Genomic DNA, 27,074 nt, shown 5'->3' with positions numbered 1-27,074 from the left:
TCATTCTGTTTTCATTCCTTACGGTCATTTTATTAGAGTTTTGGGAGGAAGCAGAGATATATACACTTGTTCAGTTTACTGTGTTTAACCAGAAATCAAGGACTGAATGTTTACAAACAGAATTACAAGGTCAGTCACCATGTCTTGTACCATTTTTTTCCCTTCTAGCGTCAAGTACAAAGACTTTATAAGTAGTGAGAGCTCAAGAAGTATCTGCCAATAGCGGTGAGTCAATAATTTAATTAAATAAATGCTAACAATTAGACCACTCACAGATTATAAATGGTCAAGCAATCAGAATATTAAAACATACAAATATCTGTGCATTTTTCTTAGGTAATTCTAAAGGCACCTGGGTTTCATAGAAACTCGAACACAACTAGAGTACCTCACTTTCCGACATACAGTAGAAATGGCTTCTTTACAATACAAAACAAAGCAAAAAATCTTCAGGAATAATATGTTTATTTTGTTATTTTAGTTTTTGTCCAAACAGTCGTGAATAAATACCAACTGCTGGCAGAACTCTAAAGTTCTTTGCATCCCAGATAAAGTCATTCATTTATTCAACAAATGCTTAAGATTATACTGTGTCCTGGTACTTTCTAGGTGGTACTAGTGTATACTAGAGAAAAGAGAAACGTGGTTCCTGCTTACATACAGGGAGACCGACCATGAACATATAAATCAACAGACCGTTGTACATCCTACACAGATTTAAAGTTGGACCACTGAGTGAATGGTGGTGTCATTTGTCAAGACAGGGAAGGCCTGGAGAGAAAGGGGAGAAGGGGGTGCTCCAGCACCTAAGGAGGTGAAGCCTTAGTAAACACATAGTAATTCCCATCAGAGTTCACTATGCAATCACAGCATCTTAAGACAAAGTAGATGTTAAACGCACACCTATATTACTGCCTGAATTAGAGCAATGTAATTCTGCAAGGCAGCTGCATCTGAAGACATTCTGACAATTCAGAAATTATTAAATCCATAGGCATGGTACAGACACACAAAGAATCATAATTAAGGTCTTTACTTTGCAGGACGGCAGACGGTTTGCTTCAGTATTAATCAAAAAAGGGTTAGACAGGGGCTTCCCTGGTGGCGCAGTGGTTGACAGTCTGCCTGCTGATGCAGGGGACGTGGGTTCGTGCCCCGGTCCGGGAGGATCCCACATGCCGCTGAGCGGCTGGGCCCATGAGCCATGGCCGCTGAGCCTGCGCGTCCGGAGCCTGTGCTCCGCAATGGAAGAGGCCACAGCGGTGAGAGGCCCGCGTACCGCAAAAAAAAAAAAAAAAAAAAAGGTTAGACAGTGATGAGTCCATATGGTCAAACTGAGAAACAAATGAATCTACCACGTTGGGACATTTTACACTTCTGCCAAAGAATTCATTGGCACAATCCTTACTTTTAGCCAACAATGAACCCAGTAACATTTGATTTACATCCAAAATCCCAAATACATTCCCCAAAGCCAAATATAAAGCATCAGACTTCACTCAAGGTCCACAGTGAATCCTGAAACATCCAAGCTTTTTCAAGGAGCAGCTATACTTGGCAGTACTGTGTTGACCATGTGCAAACCAAACAATGGCCCTCCTTAAGGAAACAACTATTTCCAGAAGGGATTAAGTATAGAAAACTCAACATTTAGAATATGATATACTAGTCATCTTTAGAACACAAAGAGAAACCTCAAAAAACTAAAGACAAATTAAAGCCTTGCTACTCAAAGTGTGGTCCACAGAGCAGCCAGCAGCAGCATCAGGAAAACTTAACAGAAATGCAGGCTCTCAGCCCCTGGGCCCAGCCCTGCTGAATGGGAACTTGCCAGTTAGCAAGACGCCCCAGGTGACTCACACCCACATGAAAGCCCTGGTCTAGGAGGCCTGGGCCTCAGGGCATTTGCTGGTGCTGTGCTGGTGACGGCAATAATCAGGTGAATAGGACATTTAAACACTTCACTCCAGAAGCAGCAGCATAGTCAGTTTTCAAAAAAGGAACGTTCATGCTAATTATATTCCCCGTAATTGTTCTAAGAATTGTGCGTAGGCAGGCAACCATGTAAAGTTAAAATCTGTAATCACATATACTCACAAAGTTAATCACATATATTAAATATATTAATGAACTACATGGGAACTAGGTAAGCACAAATACAATGTGTCTTTAACCAAACCAGGTTGTTTTAAAAGTTGCTCTCTTCTCTTTATTAGACAGCTAAACAGTCTCAATAATGACAGTTTTCTTGGGGAGTTTTCTTGAGGAGCACATATAAATTTAACATAGGTACTTATTCCTACTGGACCCCATTCATTCATTTGGCAGATACTGCTTGCGCTCCTATTATACCAGGCACTGAACACAGCAATGAACAAAACAGGCAAACGTCCTGCTCTCCTGGAACTAAACCGCACTGTGCACAGACAGAGTGGACCTGGGGTCTCTGGGAGCTGGAGAGTCAACACCCCGCCCCCCACCCCCAGCAAGTCTGGGACACGAGATCTGGGGGAAGCCACTGAGCAGGCAAAGGGTACAGGTGTGGGTCTACAAAACCGCATGTCTGCTTCTTACAAGTGCAAGCATGGCTCAGTCATCCCAGGCACAGGTCCCCAGCTTGGACATCATCCTTTCCCTTCTGTCAAATAAACCCCTCCCTGCCCAGTAACTGGCCCAGGAAACCATCCTTGGGCAGACCTCACTTTCATTCCCCACTTCTCTCCCGTCTTTGGTGCAGTATGGACACAGTGTTATAAACATGATTAGAAACAATAATGGTGATGACAACAGCAGCTTGCTAACATTCACTACATGCTTTCTTCTGTGCCAGGTGTGTCCCTACATCAGCCCATTTTCCAGAAGAGAAAACTAAGGGCTTAGAGCTTATGTAACTGCTCTAGGTCACCTGACTAAACAAATGGCAGAATCAGGACTCAAACTGCCTTCTTATAGCACTTTTCAGCTTGATGGAGAAAAGTACAGAATCGACATAAAAATGTAGACAGAGAAGGCTGTTTTTCAGGGAGTTACTGAAATATCCTTTTCATCTTTCCTTTTATCACTCCAATAGCTGTTAACAAGGGCCAGTGCCATAAATCCTGTTTTTCCTCTTGCTTAGTTCTTCTTTTATTCTGACTCCAAATACTCCCGAGTTAAAATGTTCAACGGTGATTTTTCCCCCTTCATCACAGCTTCGTTACAAGTGCAAAGTAACTGTGAATGACTGTCCAAATAAGCAGGAGGAAAACCCCCCAATAAAGTCCAATACACACACCTGAACTTAACAGGCCTTCAAAACCCCCAAGCGATTGATCAGCACCACAGGGCTCCCAAGAACACAAAGGCCATTTTGTGGGAGGAATGCTGCGTGGCAATCTTCTTTTCTGTGATTCCACCTCATTTTATAACAATGTTCAGACATTTGGTTTGAGCAAGTATAGTAATTACATTTCTCACTTTGAACTAATTTAAGCAGCTACATCTGAGCCCCTCCACAAGCCCTCAGACTCATCCACCCTCCTCCTCCCCAGAGCACTCCTGTCTGAGAAGACCCAGCGCCTTTTTTGCCTAGGGACTGCCCCCACTTCCCTGCAGGCACTCTTTCAAATTCAAAACTAATCCTTCGAAAAAGCTGACCACCTGCAATGGGCAGCACCCCCCCACCACACACACCCCCTTTCTTCCTGGCACTCATCTGAATGATCCCCGTGGGGAAAGACGACCACCAAGCCAACCAGACCTCCCTGCTAGCCAACTGTGTCACCTGGGGCTCCACTCCCCAGGCCTCGGTGTCCTCATCTGTTAAATGGTGCTTCTGGCCTAGATGTTGTTGGTGGACACTCTTTGGAGCTGGTGACGCAGCCCTCAGTTTAGAGGAGCAACCACCTGGAGGTGGCAGGGCCCTCCAGAGCCAGGGCAAAATGCCCGGGGCCGCAAACACCATCCCAGAGGCAGTAAATCCCTCAGCCTGTGCCCCCCAGAGAAAAAGCAAGAGAGCGCATTTCCTAACCCTCTTCACCCAAACCTCCACCCACACACACACTCTCCAGTCCTCCAACCTCCTTCTTAGAATTCACTCTCCACGGGGGAAGGGTAAGCTGTGACAAAGCGAGAGAGAGGCACGGACATATATACACTACCAAACGTAAGGTAGATAGCTAGTGGGAAGCAGCCGCATAGCACAGGGAGATCAGCTCCACCGCCTGGAGGGGTGGGATAGGGAGGGTTGGAGGGAGGGAGACGCAAGAGGGAAGGGATATGGGAACATGAATATGTATAACTGATGCACTTTGTTATAAAGCAGAAACTAATACACCATTGTGAAGCAATTATACTCCAATAAAGTTGTAAAAAAAAAAAAAAAAAAGAATTCACTCTCCAGAGCGGTCAAGAATAATGAATCACAATGTTAAAAACACAGAAAGCGACACCAGTGCCCAACCCCTCTCCTTCCCCCCAGTCGAAGAGCCTACTGGTGAGAGGTGGGACCCACATTTGTCTCAAAGATGTCAAGGAGCTTTTAGAGAGAATGTGACAGGGGGCTAAGTGGTGGCAGAAATGAAGTCGGTGACTACACTCTCTGTGCGCCCTGCCTAAGATGTCCTGACTGTTGATCTCTGGGGAGGATCTTTTTCACGAAGGAGGTCAGGGGCAGGTGGCAACACAGACTTCAGGCTGCTTGACAAACCAGCCCTCCTGGCTGCAGGTTCGAGACAGGCCAGAAATAGCTAACATCAAGTTCTCCTTCTCTGGGAGCAAACCTGTTCCACCAGAGAGGCCAGATAAAGGGAGCCGCCACTTCCCTAGAGATAAGATCCACCTTTCCTGAGAGCTCAGACCCGCAGGCAGGCGAGGCAGCGCCTTCCACTCACATGGGCTTCTGCCCTAAGTCACTGGACGCTACTCGGGCAGTAGAAAGTTTAGTCTCTTCCTCAAATGGGGGCATTCAGCAACTTTATTCATGGCTAGACGTCCCAGAACAGAAAGTCTCAGACCTCACAGCTAATGTGAATAATGAAAAACTCCCAAACCACAATGACTTAACAAGAACTTGAGATGTGTGTGTGTGTGTGTGTCTGTGGTGGGAGAAGGTGATTAATGCCTATGCCTGAATTCAAGGGGAACACCTTATGCAGTGAAAACCCAACAAATGACAATCTTTAGAGACATTTAAATTGTCCTCATCAAGTAAAGATTCAGCGAGAGGGGCCTTGAATCTGTTGCTGTGTTGGCCACAGATGCAGGAGAAAAGTTGGTAAATCAAAGGTGTGGGTGCACGGCCTGCAAAGTTTCTCTCTGCTTCACGCTGGGGGGATGCTGCTTATTTCAAGCAATTTTGTGCCGAGTCTTTGTGTACACTGACTGTCACATACACCCGAGTTCACGTGCTCTGCAAACCTAGATTTTGGTGTCTGGTTTGCTTAAATCAAAAGATCAACTTGTATTTGGATCACGTTGTCCTTTTACCTGTGAGGACACTGTATCTGCTCAAGCTTCACCTTGGGAGCACAGGTAACTTCCCAGAACTCCATTTGGAGGACAGTTCTCCTTTTTGGCTCTTGGGAGTGTCTTAAAATACTGCTACTAACACAAAAGGGTGTGACGCCCTAGTAATAATTTTACTCTCCAGAAGAAACAATAAAAATATCAAAAGCTGGGAAAGGAGGTCAGAGGACTAAAAGGGCAGAAAAAAAAAAGAATGTTATCAGAATGTTTATGACATAGCCTGCGTGTGGAGGGTAACTCCAGAATATGCCACCAGGCCAGGCCTCTGTTCCTCCTCTTTCCTATTTCTTTCCCAGAGTCCCCTCTGGCACCCTACACAGTCACAGATCCTTGGCAGAGTCTAGAATCTTGGTATTCAATGAACCAGATGGGTGAGGGGCTCTAGACGCCCCACATCCATTCACTTGACACAGACAGGACGTATCGGTCTGGTTTCAGCTCGAGAGCGAGTTCTTTGCAAATCCAGCCTCTTGGGCCCCTCTCCTCTCTTGCTGGTTCCATCTTTCAGGCTGCTTATCAGAGGGGCACGATCTGTCCCTTCTGTCTACACCTCAGGCCCCCTCAACAAGGCTCTAAGTTGAAACTGCTTTCCAGATGCCAGAAACATTCACCTGGCTCAAACACGATGGGCACTACAGCAAGCACCTTCACTGCTGGGTCTAAATGAACCCTCACAAGCCTCATAAAGTTAGTCCCATCTGACAGATGAGGAAGCCAAAGTCTAGGAAGATAAATATACAATACAAGAGACAGGGTCCAAATCTGAATTCAGCTCCCCTGCCTCTGAGGCGGAGATTGTATTTATGATGCCACAGTGATTCCTACAGGAATTCCCTGTACATCACCTTCTCTGAACTGGTGGTAGAGCTCCAGGCAAACTGCTCAGCCAGACCCAAAGCCCCCTTCCAAGGCTTGTGTACAAAATCTCAGTCTCCAGTCCCAGGAATCTGTCAGGTTTTCTGGAGTTTTTCTTCTTCTTTTTTAAACATTTTATCTTGTTTGCTCACATTATAGGCTTTTCCTTTTTTTTTTTTTTTTTTTGAATTTCTGGCTGCATTGGGTCTTCGTTGCTGTGCGCGGGCTTTCTCTAGTTGCGGCGAGCGGGGGCTACTCTTCGTTGTGCTGCGCGGGCTTCTCACTGCGGTGGCTTCTCTTGTTGCGGAGCACAGGCTCTCTGCGCACAGGCTTCAGCAGTTGTGGCACACAGGCTCAGTAGTTGTGGTGCATGGGCTTAGTTACGCCGCAGGACGTGGGATCTTCCCGGACCAGGGATTGAACCCATGTCCCCTGCATTGGCAGGCAGATTCCTAACCACTGCGCCACCAGGGAAGTCCCTCTGGAGTTTTTCTTCAGCCCGTAAGTATTGCCCTGATACTGGCTTTCATCATAACCCTCATCCTTTAATCCAAACCCTATGCAGTTAACAGTGGATATCTCAAAATCACAAATGCCAAATACAGAACACCTCTTTGTGGACCCAAAGTTTTATGTACATACATCATCTAGACTTAATACTTACAAGAGCCCAGAAAAATAAATATTATGGTCCCTCTTTTACATGTGAGGTTTTGAATGGTTCAGGTGATTTATCCCTGGTCACATGGCTAATAAGCAGCAGAGAGGAATTGACACCAGGCCTGCTTTAGTCTAGAGGGGTACTGTCTAATACAGGAGGCACCTGGGGCTACTGAACACCTTACACACAGCTGGTCCAAATGAGATGCCCTACAAGTGTAACGTACACACTGCCTTTCAAAGGTGTAGTACCAAAAATGCAAAATATCTCATTAACAATTTTTAATATCAATTACATATTGAAATGATGATTTAGATATGTTGAATTAAAATATATTAAAATTAATCTCACCGTTTCTATTTACTTAAAAAAGAAACAAAACAAAAACACTGCTACCAGAATATTTTCAATTACTTACGTGGCTCCTGTGGTATTTGCATCGGACAGCACTGGTCTAAATTCTACGGTCTTTACAAGCCCTACTACCTCCCTACAAGAACGCGGCGCTTAGCAATTTACGTTGCACACCATTTAAAAGAGAATAAAGCCACCTTGACAGCCTCACTTATGGTAACAAGAATTTTGTTTCCTGATGAAGATTTTAAAAATAATTTTTAGCGCCAAAAAAAATCATAACTTCACATGCAGATACCAAAGAGTATGCAAGAAACCTACATGGGGTTATCCCTCATCTCTGCGGAGCTAGGATCCTCAGCACACTCTTGGCATTTGATCATACCTTCTTCTCAGGCAGCCTCCTTTTTTTTTTTTTTTTTTTTTTTTTTGCGGTACGCGGGCCTCTCACTGTTGTGGCCTCTCCCGTTGTGGAGCACAAGCTCCGGACGCGCAGGCTCAGCGGCCATGGCTCACGGGCCTAGCCGCTCCCCGGCATGTGGGATCTTCCCGGACTGGGGACAAAAATGGTTCCCAGGGGCTTCCCTGGTGGTGCAGTGGTTGAGAGTCCGCCTGCCGATGCAGGGGACACGGGTTCGTGCCCCGGTCTGGGAAGATCCCACATGCCGCGGCGCGCCTGGGCCCGTGAGCCATGGCCGCTGAGCCTGCGCGTCCGGAGCCTGTGCTCCGCAAAGGGAGAGGCCACAACAGTGAGAGGCCCGCGTACCGCAAAAAAAAACAAAAAGGTTCCCAAATCAAACCAAAAGAGGACCTAGCTTTTTGCTCCTAAGGAAGAGACTTTCACAGATGAGAAGTTAGGCGAAAGATGTCAGGCACAGGGTCTACAGTAAAAACCAGAAGGATGCCGCGGAGCGGCTGGGCCCGTGAGCCATGGCCGCTGAGCCTGCGCGTCCAGAGCCTGTGCTCCCCAACGGGAGAGGCCACAACAGTGAGAGACCCGCGTACCGCAAAAAAACAAACAAAAAACAAACCGGAAGGAGTTATGGCCCATACCTTTCCCTGGAGGAGTGTGTCTCCCGGCTGGCTGGCTGGCATCTGGTTGGCGTCCTGGCCGGTGCAGCAGGACCTGAAGCTGCTTGCTCCCCCTGCGTTCACGATGGAAGGCCTACCAGCTGAAGCTCTTGACCTACTGCAACTGCTAACCGTAAGTGTTCGTTCTCTCTTAGGGCTTTCCACTTTTATGTTATAATCATCACCATCAGCTGTAGCAGATACTCTTTGGCAACTGATTGCTTTCCATCTACCAGGCACTGCGCTTAGCACACAACCCAGGTTATCTCATTTAATCCTCCAGCAAGTCTTTGAGGAATTACTCTTTGCAAACAAGGAAATCACAGCTCTAGACCTAGGCAAGACTTATCCAACAGCAGGCTCTGAAAGCAACACGGAGGGAGACTGGGTCTCTCTGCCCTTTTTCCCCAGCATTCCTAGGATTAGCCCCGCTGCTTGCAGTGGGGAGGGTGATTTAGTCAGTTGCAAAACTGCTAACACGGCACCATTTAATAGTTACTTCAATTACTTGCTTTTAAACAGCACTCTCACATGATGACCTGTCAAATGGCACTTTACCTGTGTGCTACACCGGGCCACACATGCATAGGCTAAGCAAAGTTAACTAGCATGAAGGGACTTGTAAAACTAAACTACAACAGGGGAGAAAAGTTAGGGATGGAGTGGCGGCCTGGTCACTTCCTTGCTTCAAGCAGCTTCTATCTTGGTGTTAATTGACTTTGAGTTAAGAGCCTTTCATACAAATCGAGGGAAGCTGACCTTTGGAGCACCGGTGACCTGTTGGGTAAATATGTCTTTATGGACTTCATAAAATGCAGATTGTGTAAACACACACTCAGGAAGTATTAAAAGCACTGGGTAGCTGGAGTAAAGGCACAAAGGTGGCCTTTAAGATTCCTGAGTACTCAGTAGTTGGATGGTTCAGAAAATGAACATTGAGGATGTAATTACAATTTAGGAAATAGATCTCGAACTCTGGCTTTCAGGCAGAGGAATCACTTGGGGAGCTTTTCAAAAATACAGATTCTCTGGGCCACATGCCCAGAGAGGCTGATCCAGGAGATCTAGGTGGCCGCTGACATCTGTATTTTAACAAGCCCTCTAGACTACCCACGCTGAGTAGGTGGCCCAGGACCAGCTTCAAGAAACTATGATTTCAGTGCTCTAAGCAGCTCACTCACCTTTTCTCACCAGGTCTTCCCCACTGCTACCAAAGAATACCACCCCAGGAATACAAAAGACTCGAGTCCTTCATTCAGAAGTGGAGAGAGCTTTTGGAGCAGCAGGGAACTCCCTTCCTCGCCCTACCCAGCACAGCAAGAGCCAATAACTGATGCCCAGCAAGGACTCAGGCCGGCACCAGGAAAGCCTTCTCTTTGCCTCTGAAAGAGAGACAGAGCTACTCCTATAGAGCCCAGAGCAGCTGAAAGCAGCACAGAAAATCAAGGATACAGGATCAGCACAGGCAGCACGCATTTTCCACGCAAACAGCCTGGTGCCCCTGCACTGACCGCAGTGCCCCGCTACCCCAGACTACATGGAGAGGCCACCATCCACAGCATCTATGAGTCTGGGGCATCTGGAAAAGCACCTCCAGTTCTGGACCCCTATTTCACAGGAGACTCGGCTGAACGTGAACACTGATAAGGAGACCGGGATAGCGTCTGGGTAGCGGAAGCTGCCGTCCTGTATCGGCGGGGCGGTCAGAACGGCAGAGAACCGGCTGTCGCGGCCGCAGAGGACAGTAGTTCCGTAGAGGGACTTACTGACAGTCAGGGCCACATACCCGAGTAACCCCGGGCACGAGGGCTCCTTATCTCAGAAGTGTCAGAGCAGAAGCTGGAGGGCCATGCGGGGTGGCAGAACAGCACATACTTCCCAGCCTCCTGAATTGGTAGGACCTGCAGATCCTGTGTTTCCATCCCTGAGGTGGGGTGGGGATTCGGGGGGTGCTTTCACATGAACAAATGTGCCCCCGACCACGAGTAACCCTTTCCCCAAAGCTTATCACAGTGATTCATGACAGCATTTGCTTTCTCTACTGGACACGGAGACTGCCAAATTAAGTATCAAACGTGCTGACTTGAGTATTCCCAACGCCAGAAAGTGTCAAATCTATAAACAGTTTATGAAGGAGTATAGATTTCCAACAGCCAAAATGAGTACTTGCGGGTAACAGTGAGTGTGTTGTTTTTTTGAAAAATTCACAAAAGCTATAGAAGAAGTTGCTAATCTTCCCACTCGAGGTGTGTGCCACCTCAGGACCTCTAACGATCCAATTTCCACCAACAGGCTACTAGTAAAACGACTTAAAAGGGAAACAGCAAGTCTTACGAAAAGAAACAAAAAAAAGGCCTAACCTTTTCAAAGGACAAGTTGTTTTTCTCACAGGCATGGCCTCAGCACACGTTCATTCTCATGCGTTTGTTTAATTAAGTGATTCGTAATTTCACCTTCCAGGTTATGAGTCCTCCCATTTCCAAACAGAGGAAAGGCGGAAGGGCCGACCCACTTCTTTGGTTTTTACACTTTTTTGCATTATCATCCCATACGGTTTCACCATCGAGGCTCTGGATGTAAAAATGCTTGCCCAGGCCTGCTTTGTTGGTCACTATTCTGCCAGCCTGTCCCCAACCCTGGTCTCCCTGCCTGGGAAGGGCCCTTCACCCACACCACCTACAACCAAGAGCAGCTGTGCTGTTAGCTCTCCTACAAAGCTGTTTGGACATTTAAAGCTTTCTCAGAGGTTCCAGCCCCTTTTCAAGACACACTAGTCTGGAAAGAAACACACACACTCAGTCAACTGGAGGAACCTTTAGGAGATACACAACTTTGGGCACCACTGGCCTCATCTCAAGGTCCATCTTGCCTCCAGCTTCCTGAGGGAGCTTTTTTGGAGGGAGGGGCCGAAGAGGGGAGCAAAGGGGACTAGGCATAGATTGACAGGAAGCTGGAAATCTACAAATGAGGATGTGAAATAGGAGATTTGGTGTCTGAGGCCTGTGGACCCAGGCAGTTGTGTTCAGGCTGCCACTTTTCTGCAAAGAAGTCTTTGAGATCTTATGAAGTCCTTAGTTGACTTGGTCCCATTTAAAAAAAATTTGTTACAGTTGTAGCAAAATATACACAACATAAGATTTACTATTTTAACCATTTTTAAGTGTATGGTTCAGTGGCATTAAGTACATACATATTATTGTGCAAGACTCCCATTTTCAAGTGCACACTTCACATTCTCTCCTAGATATTAAAACACTTTTTCAGCCTTTCCCTCATTTGCATGCGCTGTCACACTTCTGGGTGACAAGCTACAATCTTAAAATCTGGCATCAGTTTTTGTTAGAGACATCGGTTTTAAGTCAATGTATTTTCATTTCTAGGTAAAAGCATATGATTCTATAGCTGTTTTCCTTTAAATTCAAACAGATGCTGGTCCCACATTAACAAAGGTTTGTCAGAAATCAAATTCAAATTCACTGGTAGTGCAGTGGTTAGGAATCCACCTGCCAATGCAGGGGACACGGGTTCGATCCCTGGTCCGGGAAGATTCCACATGTCGAGGAGCAACTAAGCGTGTGAGCCACAACTACTGAGCCTGAGCTCTAGAGCCTGTGAGCCACAACTACTGAAGCCCACGCACCTAGAGCCCATGCTCCGTAACAAGACAAGCCACCGCAGTGAAAAGACCACGCACCACAATGAAGAGTAGCCCCCCTTACCATAACTAGAGAAAGCCCGTGTGCAGTAATGAAGACCCAATGCAGCCAAAAAAAAAAAAAAATCAAATTCAAGAACTATTCCTGATTCCTGTAAACCAACTGGCCTGAATCGCCCCTAAAAAGAGACAAAATTTTTAAAACTCTTAGATTTACTACCTTATTAAAATAGCTAAATTCGTATCCCAAAAGCATCTGTGTTACATCACTAAGGAAAACTTCTGAAAAAAATTATTAGGGATTTTAAAGTTTCAGTCAAACCTTTGAAAAAATTAATAAAAAACAGTCGTGAAGCTCTTTGGTAGGGCTAATGGCGGACACCAGGAGGTCTCATGCAAAGGAATACTACCCAGAACTTCTGCTGCCACTATCCTTGTCCCCACGGTGAGCCATAGCCACCCCCTGCCTCTGCAGGAGACCCTTCAACACTAGCAGCTTAGCAGTCAACCCTTCTGTTCTTAGTCCCGATACATGGATTTGAAGCCCAGTTCTACCAGCTGGCTGTGTGAAGTTGGACAGACTGTTGGGACATTCACAGAAAGATAGACAAGATGAAAAGGCAGAGGGCTATGTACCAGATGAAGGAACAAGATAAAACCCCAGAAAAACAACTAAATGAAGTGGAGATAGGCAACCTTCCAGAAAAAGAATTCAGAATAATGATAGTGAAGATGATCCAGGACCTCGGAAAAAGAATGGAGGCAAAGATCGAGAAGATGCAAGAAATGTTTAACAAAGACCTAGAAGAATTAAAGAACAAACAGAAATGAGCAATACAATAAATGAAATGAAAAATACACTAGAAGGAATCAATAGCAGAATAACTGAGGCAGAAGAACGGATAAGTGAGGTGGAAGATAAAATAGTGGAAATAACTGATGCAGAACAGAATAAAGAAAAAAGAATGAAAAGAAATGAAGACAGCCTAAGAGACCTCTGGGACAACATTAAACGTAACAACATTCGCATTATAGGGGTCCCAGAAGGAGAAGAGAGAGAGAAAGGACCCGAGAAAATATTTGAAGAGATTATAGTCGAAAACTTCCCTAACATGGGAAAGGAAATAGCCACCAAAGTCCAGGAGGCACAGAGAGTCCCATACAGGATAAACCCAAGGAGAAACATGCCAAGACACATAGTAATCAAATTGATAAAAATTAAAGACAAAGAAAAATTACTGAAAGCAGCAAGGGAAAAACGACAAATAACATACAAGGGAACTCCCACAAGGTTAACAGCTGATTTCTCAGCAGAAACTCTACAAGCCAGAAGGGAGTGGCATGATATACTTAAAGTGCTGAAAGGGAAGAACCTACAACCAAGTTTACTCTACTCAGCAAGGATCTCATTCAGATTCAATGGAGAAATCAAAAGCTTTACAGACAAGCAAAAGCTAAGAGAATTCAGCACCACAAAACCAGCTCTACAACAAATGCTAAAGGAACTTCTCTAAGTGGGAAACACAAGAGAAGAAAAGGACCTACAAAAACAAACCCGAGGGCTTCCCTGGTGGCGCACTGGTTGAGAGTCCACCTGCCGATGCAGGGGACATGTGTTCGTGCCCCGGTCCAGGAGGATACCACATACTGCGGGGCGGCTGGGCCCGTGAGCCATGGCTGCAGAGCCTGCGCGTCCGGAGCCTGTGCTCTGCAACGGGAGAGGCCCGCGTACCGCAAAAAAAAAAAAAAAAAAAAGAAACAATTAAGAAAATGGTAACAGAAACACACATATCAATAATTACCTTAAACGTGAATGGATGAAATGCTCCAACCAAAAGACACAGGCTCCCTGAATGGATACAAAAACAAGACCCATATATGTGCTGTCTACAAGAGACCCACTTCAGACCTAGGGACACATACAGACTGAAAGTGAGGGGATGGAAAATGACATTCCATGCAAATGGAAATCAAAAGAAACCTGGAGTAGCATTACTCATATCAGATAAAATAGACTTTAAGATAAAGAATGTTACAAGAGACAAGGAAGGACACTACATAATGATCAAGGGATAAATCCAAGAAGAAGATATAACAAGTATAAATATATATGCTCCCAACATAGGAGCACCTCAATACATAAGGCAATTGCTAACAGCTATAAAATAGGAATTCGACAGTAACACAATATAGTGGGGGACTTTAACTCCTCACTTACACCAATGGACAGATCATCCAAACAAAATTACTAAGGAAACACAAGCTTTAAATGACACAATAGACCAGATAGATTTAATTGATATTTATAGGACATTCCATCCAAAAACAGCAGGTTACACTTTCTTCTCAAGTGCGCATGGAACATTCTCCAGGATAGATCACATCTTGGGTCACAAATCAAGCCTCAGTAAATTCAAGAAAATTGAAATCATATCAAGCATCTTTTCTGACCACAACACTATGATATTAGAAATGAATTATAGGGGAAAAAATGAAAAAAACACAAACACATGGAGGTTAAGCAATACGTTACTAAATAACCAAGAAATCACTAAAGAAATCAAAGAGGAAATCAAAAAATACCTAGAGACAAATGACAATGAAAACACGACAATCCAAAACCTATGGGAGGCGGCAAAAGCAGTTCTAAGAGGGAACTTTATAGCTATACAAGCCTACCTCAAGAAACAAGAAAAATCCCAAACAATCTAACCTTACACCTAAAGTAATAGAGAAAGAACAAGAAACAAAACCCAAAGTTAGTAGAAGGAAAGAAATCACAAAGATCAGAGCAGAAATAAATGAAATAGAAACAAAGAAAACAATAGCAAAGATCAATAAAACTAAAAGCTGGTTCTTTAAGAAGATAAACAAAATTGATAAACCATTAGCCAGACTCATAAAGAAAAAGAGAGAGAGGACTCAAATCAATAAAATTGAAACGAAAAAGGAGAAGTTACAATGGACACCGCAGAAATACAAAGCATCCTAAGAGACTACTACAAGCAACTCTATGCCAATAAAATGGACAACCTGGAAGAAATGGAAAAATTCTTAGAAAGGTATAACCTTCCAAGACTGAACCAGGAAGAAAGAGAAAATATGAACAGACCAATCACAAGTAATGAAATTTAAACTGTGATTAAAAATCTTCCAACAAACAAAAGTCCAGGACCAGATCACTTCACAGGTGAATTCTGCCAAACATTTAGAGAAGAGCTAACACCCATCCTTCTCAAACTCTTCCAAAAAATTGCAGAGGAAGAAACACTCCCAAAGTCATTCTACGAGGCCACCATCACCCTGATACTAAAACCAAACAGAGATACTACAAAAAAAGAAAAGGACAGACCAATATCACTGATGAATATAGAAGCAAAAGTCCTCAACAAAATACTAGCAAACAGAATCCAACAACACATTAAAAGGACCATACACCATGATCAAGTGGGATTTATCCCAGGGATGCAAGGATTCTTCAATATATGCAAATCAATCAATATGATACACCATATTAACAAATTGAAGAATAAAAACCATATGATCATCTGAATAGATGCAGAAACAGCTTTTGACAAAATTCAACACCCATTTATGATAAAAAGTCCCTAGAAAGTGGGCATAGAGGGAACCTACCTCAACATAATAAAGGCCATATATGACAAACCCACAGCAAACATCATTCTCAATGGTGAAAAACTGAAAGCATTTCCTCTAAGATCAGGAACAAGACAAGGATGTCCACTCTCACCACTATTATTCAACATAGTTTTGTAAGTCCTAGCGACGGCAATCAAAGAAGAAAAAGAAATAAAAGGAATCCAAATTGGAAAAGAAGAAAAACTGTCCTTGTTTGCAGAGTACATGATACTATATATAGAGAATCCTAAAGATGCCACCAGAAAACTACTAGAGCTAATCAATGAATTTGGTAAAGTTGCAGGATACAAAATTAATGCACAGAAATCTCTTGCATTCCTATACATTAACAATGAAAAATCTGAAAGAAAAATTAAGGAAACACTCCCGTTTACCATTGCAACAAAAAGAATAAAATACCTAGGAATAAACCTACCTAGGGAGACAAAAGACCTGTATGCAGAAAACGATAAGATACTGATGAAAGAAATTAAAGATGACACAAACAGTTGGAGAGACATACCATGTTCTTGGATTAGAAAAATCAATATTGTGAAAATGACTATACTACCCAAAGCAATCTACAGATTCAATGCAATCCCTATCAAATTACCAACGGCATTTTTTACAGAACTCAGAACAAAAAGTCTTAAAATTTGTATGGAGACACAAAAAACCCCGAATAGCCAAAGCAGTCTTGAGGGAAAAAAACAGAGCTGGAGGAATCAGAGTCCCTGACTTAAGACTATACTAAAAAGTCATAGTAATCAAGACAATATGGCACTGGCACAAAAACAGAAATATAGATCAATGGAACAGGATAGAAAGCCCAGAGATAAACCCACGCACCTATGGTCAACTAATCTATGACAAAAGAGGCAAGGATATACAATGGAGCAAAGACAGTCTCTTCAATAAGTGGTGCTGGGAATACTGGACAGCTACATGTAAAAGAATGAGATAAGAACACTCTCTAACACTATACACAAAAATAAACTCAAAATGGATTAGAGACCTAAATGTAGGACCAGACACTATAAAACTCTTAGAGGAAACATAGGAAGAACACTCTGACATAAGTCACAGCAAGATCTTTTTTGATTCACCTCCTAGAGTAATGGAAATAAAAACAAAAATAAACAAATGGGACCTACTGAAACGTAAAAGCTTTTGCAAAGCAAAGGAAACTACAAACAAGACGAAAATACAACCCTCAGAATGGGAGAAAATATTTGCAAATGAATCAACGGACAAAGGATTAATCTCCAAAATATATAAACAGCTTATGCAGCTCAATATTAAAAAAACAAACAACCCAATCCAAAAATGGGCAGAAGAGCTAAATACACATTTCTCCAAAGAAGACATACAGATGGCCAAGAAGCACATGAAAAGCTGTTCAACATCACTAATTATTAGAGAAATGCAAATCAAAACTACAATAAGGTATCACCTCACACCAGTTAGAATGGGCATCATCAGAAAATCTACAGACAACAAATGCTGGAGAGGGTGTGGAGAAAAGGGAACCCTCTTGCACTGTTGGTGGGAATGTAAATTGATACAGCCACTCTGGAGAACAGTATGGAGGTTCCTTAAAAAACTAAAAATAAAATTACCATATGACCCAGCAATCCCTCTACTGGGCATACACCCAGAGAAAACCATAATTCAAAAAGACATATGCACCCCAATGTTCATAGCAGCACTATTTACAATAGCCAGGTCATGGAAGCAACCTAAATGCCCATCAACAGATGAATGGATAAAGAAGATATGGTACATATATACAATGGAATATTACTCAGCCATAAAAAGGAATGAAACTGGGTCATTTGTAGAGACGTGGATGAATCTAGAGACTGTTATACAGAGTGAAGTCAGAAAGAGAAAAACAAATATCATATATTAATGCATATATGTGGAACCTAGAAAAACGGTACAGGTGAACTGGTTTGAAGGACAGAAATTGAGACACAGATGTAGAGAACAGACGTATGGAAACCAAGGGGGGAAAGCAGCAGGGGTTGGGGGGTGTGTGTGATGATTTGGGAGATTGGGATTGACATGTATACACTGATGTGTATAAAATGGTAACAAATAAGAACCTGCTGTATTAAAAAATTAAATTTAAAAGGAACCAATGCAGAGGGAAAAAAGTCATAATTTTGGACAGATGTAAGTGATTTTCTGGTGTGCTTTAGAATGTTTGTTTATTAAATAAAAGGCCTCTTGGATCAACAATTAGAGTTTATTTTGTATTGTCTCTTATGATCTCACTTTACATGTAACATCAATTTGGTATCTTCCTCCCTAAGAGATTATTTGTTACTAACTTTAATGAGATGGAACCACAAAGAAAAAGCGGGAGGGGAAAGAGCAAGTCCCCTTCCCTAATATGGATGTGTGTGACCTTTTGAATCCCCTCCTGTATGACAGATGACTCAGGATAAATTAAGGGGCAGTGATAGGGGAATTTTTTTTTTTTGGTTTGAGCTACAACTGACATATAACATTAGTTTCAGGTGTACAACATGATTCCCTATTTGTATATACTGCAAAATGACCACCACAATAAGGTCTAGTTAACACCCATAACCCAGGGGGATCTTTAAAAAGCGTGAGTAGGGCTTCCCTGGTGGCGCAGTGGTTGAGAGTCCGCCTGCCGATGCAGGGGACACGGGTACGTGCCCTGGTCCGGGAGGATCCCACATGCCGCGGAGCGGCTGGGCCCGTGAGCCATGGCCGCTGAGCCTGCGTGTCCGCAGCCTGTGCTCCGCAACGGGAGAGGCCACAACAGTGAGAGGCCCGCGTACCGCAAAAAAAAAAAAAAAAAAAAAAAAAGAGTGAGTAATGCTCCTTGGGTGGTGCCATCTTGGTTGGTCACAACCCTCTAGGTTTGGTGGTATTCCCCTCTTCGAAACCCTGATTAGTCTAAGATACGGTAGGATCTCCTAGATTTTTCAAAATACTGACACAGGGTGTGAGGGTGAAATTCTAATTCAATTGGTCTAGGGAGGAGAAAGGTGAGAGTGGAACGATGGACAGGTGTTGTGTCCTAGGAAAGCATGGCAAACCAACCCGGATATGCTCCACCTGGGGCCTTTTGATATACTGATGAATTGCCCTTATTAGGACAGTCAGGGGAGGAGTTCTACTTCAGGCTGCATGCCACGGGTGGGGGCTGGACGACAGCTGTCTATTCTCCTTGTCACTGTTGTACTGCTAGATGCGGAACACAAGGAATGTGAAAGGAGGGATGTGCAGGTAAACCATTTATAACCAAACCACCTTGACCACTTGGATGATCCAGAAGCACTGGACGTGGAACCTGAAACCCCACAGTGCAATCTTTAGGCTCATAAGGGATCCTTTGCTCTATGAGTAAGAAGAATGCCCAGCTGATGGAGATTAAAAGGGGGGTGTAGAACCCCAAGAGAAGGAAATTTTTAGGTACACGTTTCCCATCCTACACAAGCAGTATGAACCTTGGTATCCAAGAGGAGTCCTGACTGAGAACTATAGTTCCAAAGCAGGATTGGGAAACGGATCAAGTCTCACCACGGTAAGGTGAGGTGTGCCTTCCCAGCCTGTCTGCTGGACCGTGGGCTCTTGGGGATAGTGTGTCGTGGTTTAGGGATTGTTTTTATTCTTCCTCAAGCCTAGGTTTCTACACAGCCACCACACTTAGTAGCTATGTGGTTTGGTACACGGGATAATCCCAACTTTATCTGGAGTTAACCTGTGGGGCAGCGGCCTTACAAAAATGAAAGTAAAATGATACCATAAAAAATATTCATTATATGACCAGCTGGTCAACTCTTCCCTCCCTCTCTTTGCTCTAACAGCACCTGTTGGCTTAGAAATGTTCGGAGTTCTCACACTAGTGCGCCAAAACCAGCACCCTTCCCATGCTGGCATCCACCGACCTCCCACCGACCTCCTACCTCCCCCCACCCCCTGAAACCTGCATATCAAATATTACTTCCTGCTGTCTATGACCACACCGCCTTGGCAGTTAACATCAAAAGCAAACACATGAAGAGAAGAGAAGGCACTGGAGCTGGGGAGGAAAGACAAGCGTAGGTAATGCTTCACAGACTTTTTTGCTGGTGCCCAGGTGCAAAAACCTTGGTCACATGTATTTCAACTTCTCATCTAAGGGCTCATCTCTTCTCCCCCAGAATGGGGAGCTGAGGGTAGCCCTTCTCTGCTTCCACTCCCCACCCTCCTGTTCATGGAACACACATGAGGAAGCCATCCCTGGGGACCCCTACCTGCCACCCGAAGGTGAGCCACACAGAAACAGCGTCTGGCAGCTCACCTATTCTCAACTTGTGCAGGGGCTGACGGAGGCTGACACTCTGTTCAATGTTGATGGTTTCTCATCAACACGGGCTACGTTTATCTAAATTGAACAGGTTTCCACCATCTTCTTCCTGTCTCTGGAGGGTTCAACAGCTCAGGGTAACAATTGTCATGAATGTTTAACACAGCACCCAAAATAGGACTGGAACCAAGGCCAGATGACATCTGCTTGCTTATATATCCCAAGCCACCAACTAGCTGTGTGACCCTGGGTTCGTCCCTCAACCTCTCTGGATTGCAAATTTTCCATAAAAGAAGGGAGCTGGCATTGTCCTAAGATACTCTCCAGTTTTATAATTTTATGGTCAAGTTGCAACCATTTTACTTCATTGAGAAAGGTCAATGTATTCTCCACTTCACAAGGGCAATTTCAATTGAGTGGTGCTGTGTTCCTGCAGAAGTAACAATGCTAAAAGCAAGCAAAAAACAAAACCCCTCACCTGGTTTATTACTAGCCTGTAAGTTTGATCTACAAAGTAAGCTGGTTAATTTTGTTTTGAATTTCAGAACACCCCTATCTTCCAATAAATGTAACCACAACCTCTTTGGAACAAAGGTTCCCACAGCAGGGCCTACTGCATTTAATGAGAGCCAGAAGGAAAGCCCTGCCCAGATACAGGTTCTTAGTGGCCTCCCTGACTCCAGCCTAGCCTGCAGTCTCCAACTAGTTGGAATTTACCAACATATCATTTTATTATTTCTTTGCTTCAAAACTTTAAACAGCTCCATTCCACCTAAGGAACGGAAGCTCAAATACGTATTTTGTTAGCCTGGCATGCAATAACCACTCAAATTTAGCCTCCCCCAACTGAACCAGCTCTTTCTCTGAGCTCCCCAAGCATAAACCCAGAGGTGGAGTTTCCTCATCTGTGGAAGAAACCTTTGGACATAAGATGCCTCCTCTCCAACCTTCCTGACCCACTGCTCTCCCACACCATCACCACCACCATCCTTATCTGAGTCCTTGAAAACTCAAGTCCCACCTGGTCGAAAGTGAACTCTCCCCTAGCTACTGCAGCAAGAAGTACTTGAATTTCTTCTTTGTATTTCTCTCTATTTTTAAAAAGAATATTATACTTATAAATAAGAACAAAAGTTTTCTTAAAACAAGAACTCTCCTGACAATACTTGGGGCTACAAGAGTTCTTCAACATTATGTTATTATCCAATCCCTTTATTTTAGAGATGAGAAAGCCAGTCCAGAGAAGCAGCTCAGCACCTTGCCGAAGGTCACAGGGCAGCTTAGTGGCAAAGAAGTGATGGGAACCTAAGTTTCCTGACTCCCAGAACTTACTGTACATGGCAACCTGGTACCATCTTCTCTGCTACTTGGTATCCATTCAAGAGCTTCTAGTGTTGGGTATATCCTCTTTTCCACAACAGAGAGTTGTGTGCTGCCCAGAACAGGTGTTCAGTAAATGCAGGAGGGGAAAGGGAGAAGAGCTGGACGACAGAAGACACACTCCCCCAGGACCCCCTTCTTAGGAGAAGACCCAACTTTGTGCCAAGTCTCTGTGGGGGGATATCCTGACTCATTTTCAACTCCTCCCATCCACCTCCAACCAATGCCCTCTGCTTTCCTTCAGACCTTCCAACCAATCCCCAAACGGCCCGGAGCATAAACACACCCTTTGCATATGCATCCCCTACAGAATGACCACACTCATGTCCTTACATCCAGAATGAGGGTCACAGCAGCGATTCCCAACTTTCTAAGAGTAAGTATTCAAAGGCAGAAAATTCAGGGATCGGCCCTCCTCCCCAGGGATTATAGCTGTATTTTAAAATAACTGTGAATTGAGAAAAATATCACAAATATCCACCGTGAACTCAGTACAGTAGTGTTTTATTGAGGTTGTATTTGATTATTCTATAAATGTAGCTACATACATTGAAAGAGTAATACATGTACATGGCTGATGTTATGTACATATTCGCTTCACAAACAACACTTGAAGTGCTTATGGGTCCCCAGTCACTTGTTGGGCAACTGCTGGGTGGTGGCATCAGTTCAAGACTTCGGGGGGGGGGTACCTAAATGCTGGGGAGGGACCTTAAGTCTCTCATCACCTTCCTCTGAAAGAAAAATATGCTAGGCCAACGAGGGTCCACAATCAGCTCATTTCAGATTTCTCACTCCATCGACCTTCTCGTTGGAGTTATTACTTATCACAGGCGTTGGTATCTTTACTACCTCTTTTTGGGGGAAACAAAGGATCTTACTTCAGTCCTCTGGTCTATTCTTGGCTTTCTCAGCAATGCTGCCTCAGGTAGAAAGCCACATTCCGATTCATATTCTGGTCTCTTCCCCATCTCTCCCCAGGAATTATCTCTAAAGAGGAAGTGCTGACAAGTGATTGATAATTTGCATTTTAACCCTATTCAAATTTGGGTAAATGGTTTAATATGCATGCTAATATTCTATCATTATTCCAATTAAGGAAACTATTATGTTAAAGTGTTTAATCAGGAGAATTAGGGAGAACTCCAGACACCTAAAATTAACCTCTAATAGTCTTGACATTCATTTCATTTAAGTGCAATTTGCCAAGCTATAAGCAACTCCCTGCCTTAAGACTTCTGCTTAGGCACGTGGGGATTCCTGATAAGACCTAAAAGCAATTCATTTCCTAACTAGATTGCTGTCTAAAAGAATAAACTAAAAGGGCTACAATTTAAATACAATCAAGTCCCCAAGCAGTCACATTCCAGAAGACTTAAACATCATCATCTTGATCCCCAGGAACGACAATGCTCTTCGCTTCAGAAACAACACAACCACTTCCTCTTTCTCTGACCTTCTCAGTTTAATTACTTCCTGTGATTTCTTCTAGGGCTGAGTGTGCCTGCTTCCCAGGGCGGCTGGCTTTCCATAGTGATTTGTCTGGAAGGTGCAGAATGCCAGCTGACAGACATTACACACAAAGTGCTGGGACTTCCTATTTCTCTTTTAGTGACGGATCTCTTGGGGCACCTGGCATATACCAAGAACTTTTTTTCAGCCATAAGAAGAAGAAAAAATTCTTCCAGCACCTTCACATCTAAAATCAAGCTATACCTCAAAGCTGTAAGTCCTGCCAAGAATGGGGAAGGGCAGGCCCTTGATAATATCTCTCCATCTGGAAGCACCACCTTCTTGTTCAATGAGTTTCTTCAATAGCTTCCAAATGCCAAGTATGTGAGGTCACCTTTGAAGACACAAACCTGGCCGCGGGAGCTCACCATCATCACAGCCACAGACAGGCTTTTGCTACTCAAAGGTCCCTGGATCTGCAGTACCAGCAGCACCAGGAAGTTTGTTAAAAATGCAGAATCTCTGGCCTTACTGAATCAGAATCCTCATTTTAGAAGATTCCCAGGTGATTCCTATGCACATTCAAGTTTAATCCTCCTCTCAAAACAGCTAGGCTAAAAAGCAGGTCCAGGAGAGTAGCGTGCTTTGTTAGCCATCCTGCTCACACACACTCCATCAAGGGCAAGGTGGCTGGTTCTCTTTCCAAAAGAGGTCTCTGTGGAACTGCTCTTTGTATCAGTACAGAAAAGGCCACCTCAGTGGGCACTGGTTCCCTACTCCACAGAGCTGAACAGGAACGCAAGGAAGAAATGTCATCTCATAGCTCCGAGGCATTTCCAGGATTCTAAACGAGTTCTAATTTCATTCGCTCAACAGTAATATAAATCAAGCTGTACACGTGATAGTTTCTTTGCAAAAACTGAGGCTCTGTGAAGGCATGACACATGATGTTGTTCTACAGACATGGGATCTGAAGTCAAAGACTGTGGGTAAAAATAAATCCTGCTCTGTGACCTCAGACAAGATACTTAACCTGGCTGAATCTTTTCTTTGCCTGCAGCTGTGGACCCTTTTGGCTCTTGGACATAGTCCATCCACATGTGAGTGTGTGAGTTTATGTACACACAACACGCAAGCACACACACACTCCCCCTAAAAATGACTCGAAGAACTTGTTAGGGGATTCTAGGAAGGGCATGTAGCTCCTCTAATGCTCTGGAGGAAGAGTTCCCTCCACCCCAAATCTGGGAATCCCAGTGCTTGCAGCTCAAGGGGGAACCCTGCAGAGGAAGAGGAAGAAAAGGGGAAACACCTCTGGCAGCCGGTCAGTCCATGATCCAGACAACAGTGGCCTCACACCCCTAAGGCACATGGAAGTGCCTAGCACGCTAGAATGTAAGCTCCCAAGGGCAGAGAGTGCTTCTGAGTCACAGCTCAGCTCCTGCCTGGCGGGTAAGGTGTCTGGAACACTGGGTGCAGTAAGTGAATGGCACTCCACAGCTAGTCTCTCCCTTTCCTCCAGCCTCACCCCCACTGCTATTTATTTTAGCCAATAAATATTTATACATGGCTTTGCAATTAGGATCCGAGTATGCTCTAAAGTCAAGTTCTTTAGATTCAGAGACTACTACACTCCAAATGGGCACCAGTAATCTGGCAAATCTACTAATTTTCCTTAGTATAAAAGACATCTAAGAACGGATGGTAGGGACCTCAAAGCTGGTTTGCAAACAGCAAACTCCTCATCTGAAACCTGTTCACCCACAGATTAGCGAGAAGGCCACCATTAAGCCTTCAGGGCCAGAAGTAACACTGAGCCAGGGCACACCATCCTGGCACAGCAGGCTTGTTTTGGAATTTGGAGCATGAGAAAAATCCCAGATATGATTTAAACTATTAAGCAAAGGAGAGAAATTTAATGACTATGTTAAGACTATATTCACACTTATCCAGCTTCAAAAGGTCTGTAAAAGTGAGTAAAATTATTGGGATGCTGATAATTAAATTAAACCTCTGGTCCAGCATCCACTTTATTCCTTGGCTGGAAATATAAAACGCGAACACCAACATGGCACGCAAGTAGACAAAACAAGCCATAAGCCCCGCTTACTCCTAAGAGAACTCTCAGCCTCACTCATTTCCACCAAGCCTATTGACTCTTGTTTTAGAGACAATTTGAACGCTGTTGGTAATATGATTTCTAGACCACAGACAGGGATGGCAAGAGAGTCAACTATAGGATACTATAGGTAAGTACACTGACTGTAAGAGTCTGTAGAGGGAAGAGGCAGGGTGTGACCCCAAAGCCCATGTTTCTTCCACTACCATCAGGACAATCTGCCCCTCGCAGTAGTTCTGAAAAAAACAAAAACAAACAAACAATAAAACTCAAAGTCTTTTTGGATGTGGGTACAATGTGAATTGTCATTTAATTTTTTATATAAGGTAAAACTATTTTTCAATTAATGAACATTTATGCTAACCAATCAATAACTGTTTGCAGAAAGCCTACTATGGGCTCAGCACTCTGCCAGGCTATGGGTATACAGGTCGATAAGCTATTATTCCCACACCGGGAAGGGCAGATGGGCCAAGCTCCTGGGTGTGTTCTCAGTTAGGGTGGGATGCAAATATTACAAAATAAACAGTGCTTATCTGAAAAATCAATACGGGAGGCCAGAGCCAAAGCAATGAGAAAAAGAAATAAGAGGAATAAACAATGAAAATGAAACACAAAGATGAACTAGGAAAGACAATTTAAAAAACTTAGCCTGAGGGGCTTCTCTGGCGGGCGCAGTGGTTAAGAATCCGCCTGCCAATGCAGGGGACACGGGTTCGAGCTCTGGTCGGGGAAGATCCCACGTGCCGCGGAGCAACTAAGCCCGTGAGCCACAAGTACTGAAGCCCGCGCTCTAGAGCCCGCAAGCTACAACTACTGAAGCCCGCGAGCCACAACTACTGAAGCCTGTGCGCCTAGAGCCCATGCTCCGCAAGAAGAGAAGCCACCGCAATGAGAAGCCCGCGTACCACAACGAAGAGTGGCCCCCACTCACCGCAGCTAGAGAAAGCCCGCGTGCAGCAACGAAGACCCAACGCAGCCAAAAATAATTTTTAAAAAAATTAAAAATAAAAAACTTAGCCTAATTAAGTTTTAAGCATTTATGAATGACCACAGGGAATAAATCTAAGAATGGAAACAACGAGATCTGAAAATTCGTTATTTCAGTACAAAGAGGAGGAGCCAAAGCCCTATATTTTGAAGCTGCCCGTGTTTAAATCTCTTCACTCACAACTGCTAAATGCCAGGGTGAAGTCAAAATCCATTTCTCCTTAGTGCAAGTCAACATAGAAATTTTGTTTTCAAGTAAATTTTCAACTGCCCTTTGAAAGTAGCATAAATGACATAAACAGGGTTTGCTATCATGTGCCCCCTGTGAACATATTGTTGACAAAAGATTACCTGAGAAATGAGTAGTTACAAAACAGCTGGTTTTTAATTCAGTCAACTCCTATGCCAGTTAATATCAAATATTTTACTAAGATCCAGGCCTGACTTCCTTTCCCTGACAGGGAACACCAAGCTGTGGTAACAATCTTCCATGCCTACAAGGGCAAGCACACAGAAAATGCATTTCACAGAGCATGGTGTGCACCACTGCAAAACATTCCTTCTACGCCAGTGACTAAAAGCCCTAGACAATGCCTTAAAAAATCAACAGTGTTCTAGCCTTAAATATTGATCAAAAAGAAACATTTACAAGAATAGTTAATGAGTTTATCAATATGACTGGGTCTTTAAAAAAAAAAAAAAAATCAGCCCAATTTACTTAAGAGAAAACAAGCCAAAACTGAACATAAAAACTTCCTGCTCTGCCTCTATTATCATCTTGTTCAGTTTCTGAGGATTTTGCTGTTCTACTGTGTATTTGTGTTCATCCCCATAATATAGGAACTCTGCCAATAGTGGAGTTCATCAGTACAGCTGTCTCCAACTTCAAGTGTTAAGACTCCATCAGAACCCTATAGCTACTGCAAATTGTTAATACTGTGATTTCTGCCGAGATTCTCCCGCAGAGGCAGAAACGCAGGCCCTGGCTTATTGTGTTTAAGATGTTCTACTTCCCAGTTCTCACAATAGTGATTGGAATCAAAATGGTTTTGAGTTGTCAATC

Source organism: Hyperoodon ampullatus (genome assembly GCF_949752795.1).
Source record: "Hyperoodon ampullatus genome assembly, chromosome: 15".
In the NCBI taxonomy this organism is placed as follows: Eukaryota; Metazoa; Chordata; class Mammalia; order Artiodactyla; family Ziphiidae; genus Hyperoodon; species Hyperoodon ampullatus.
This window is presented reverse-complemented; position numbering follows the sequence as displayed.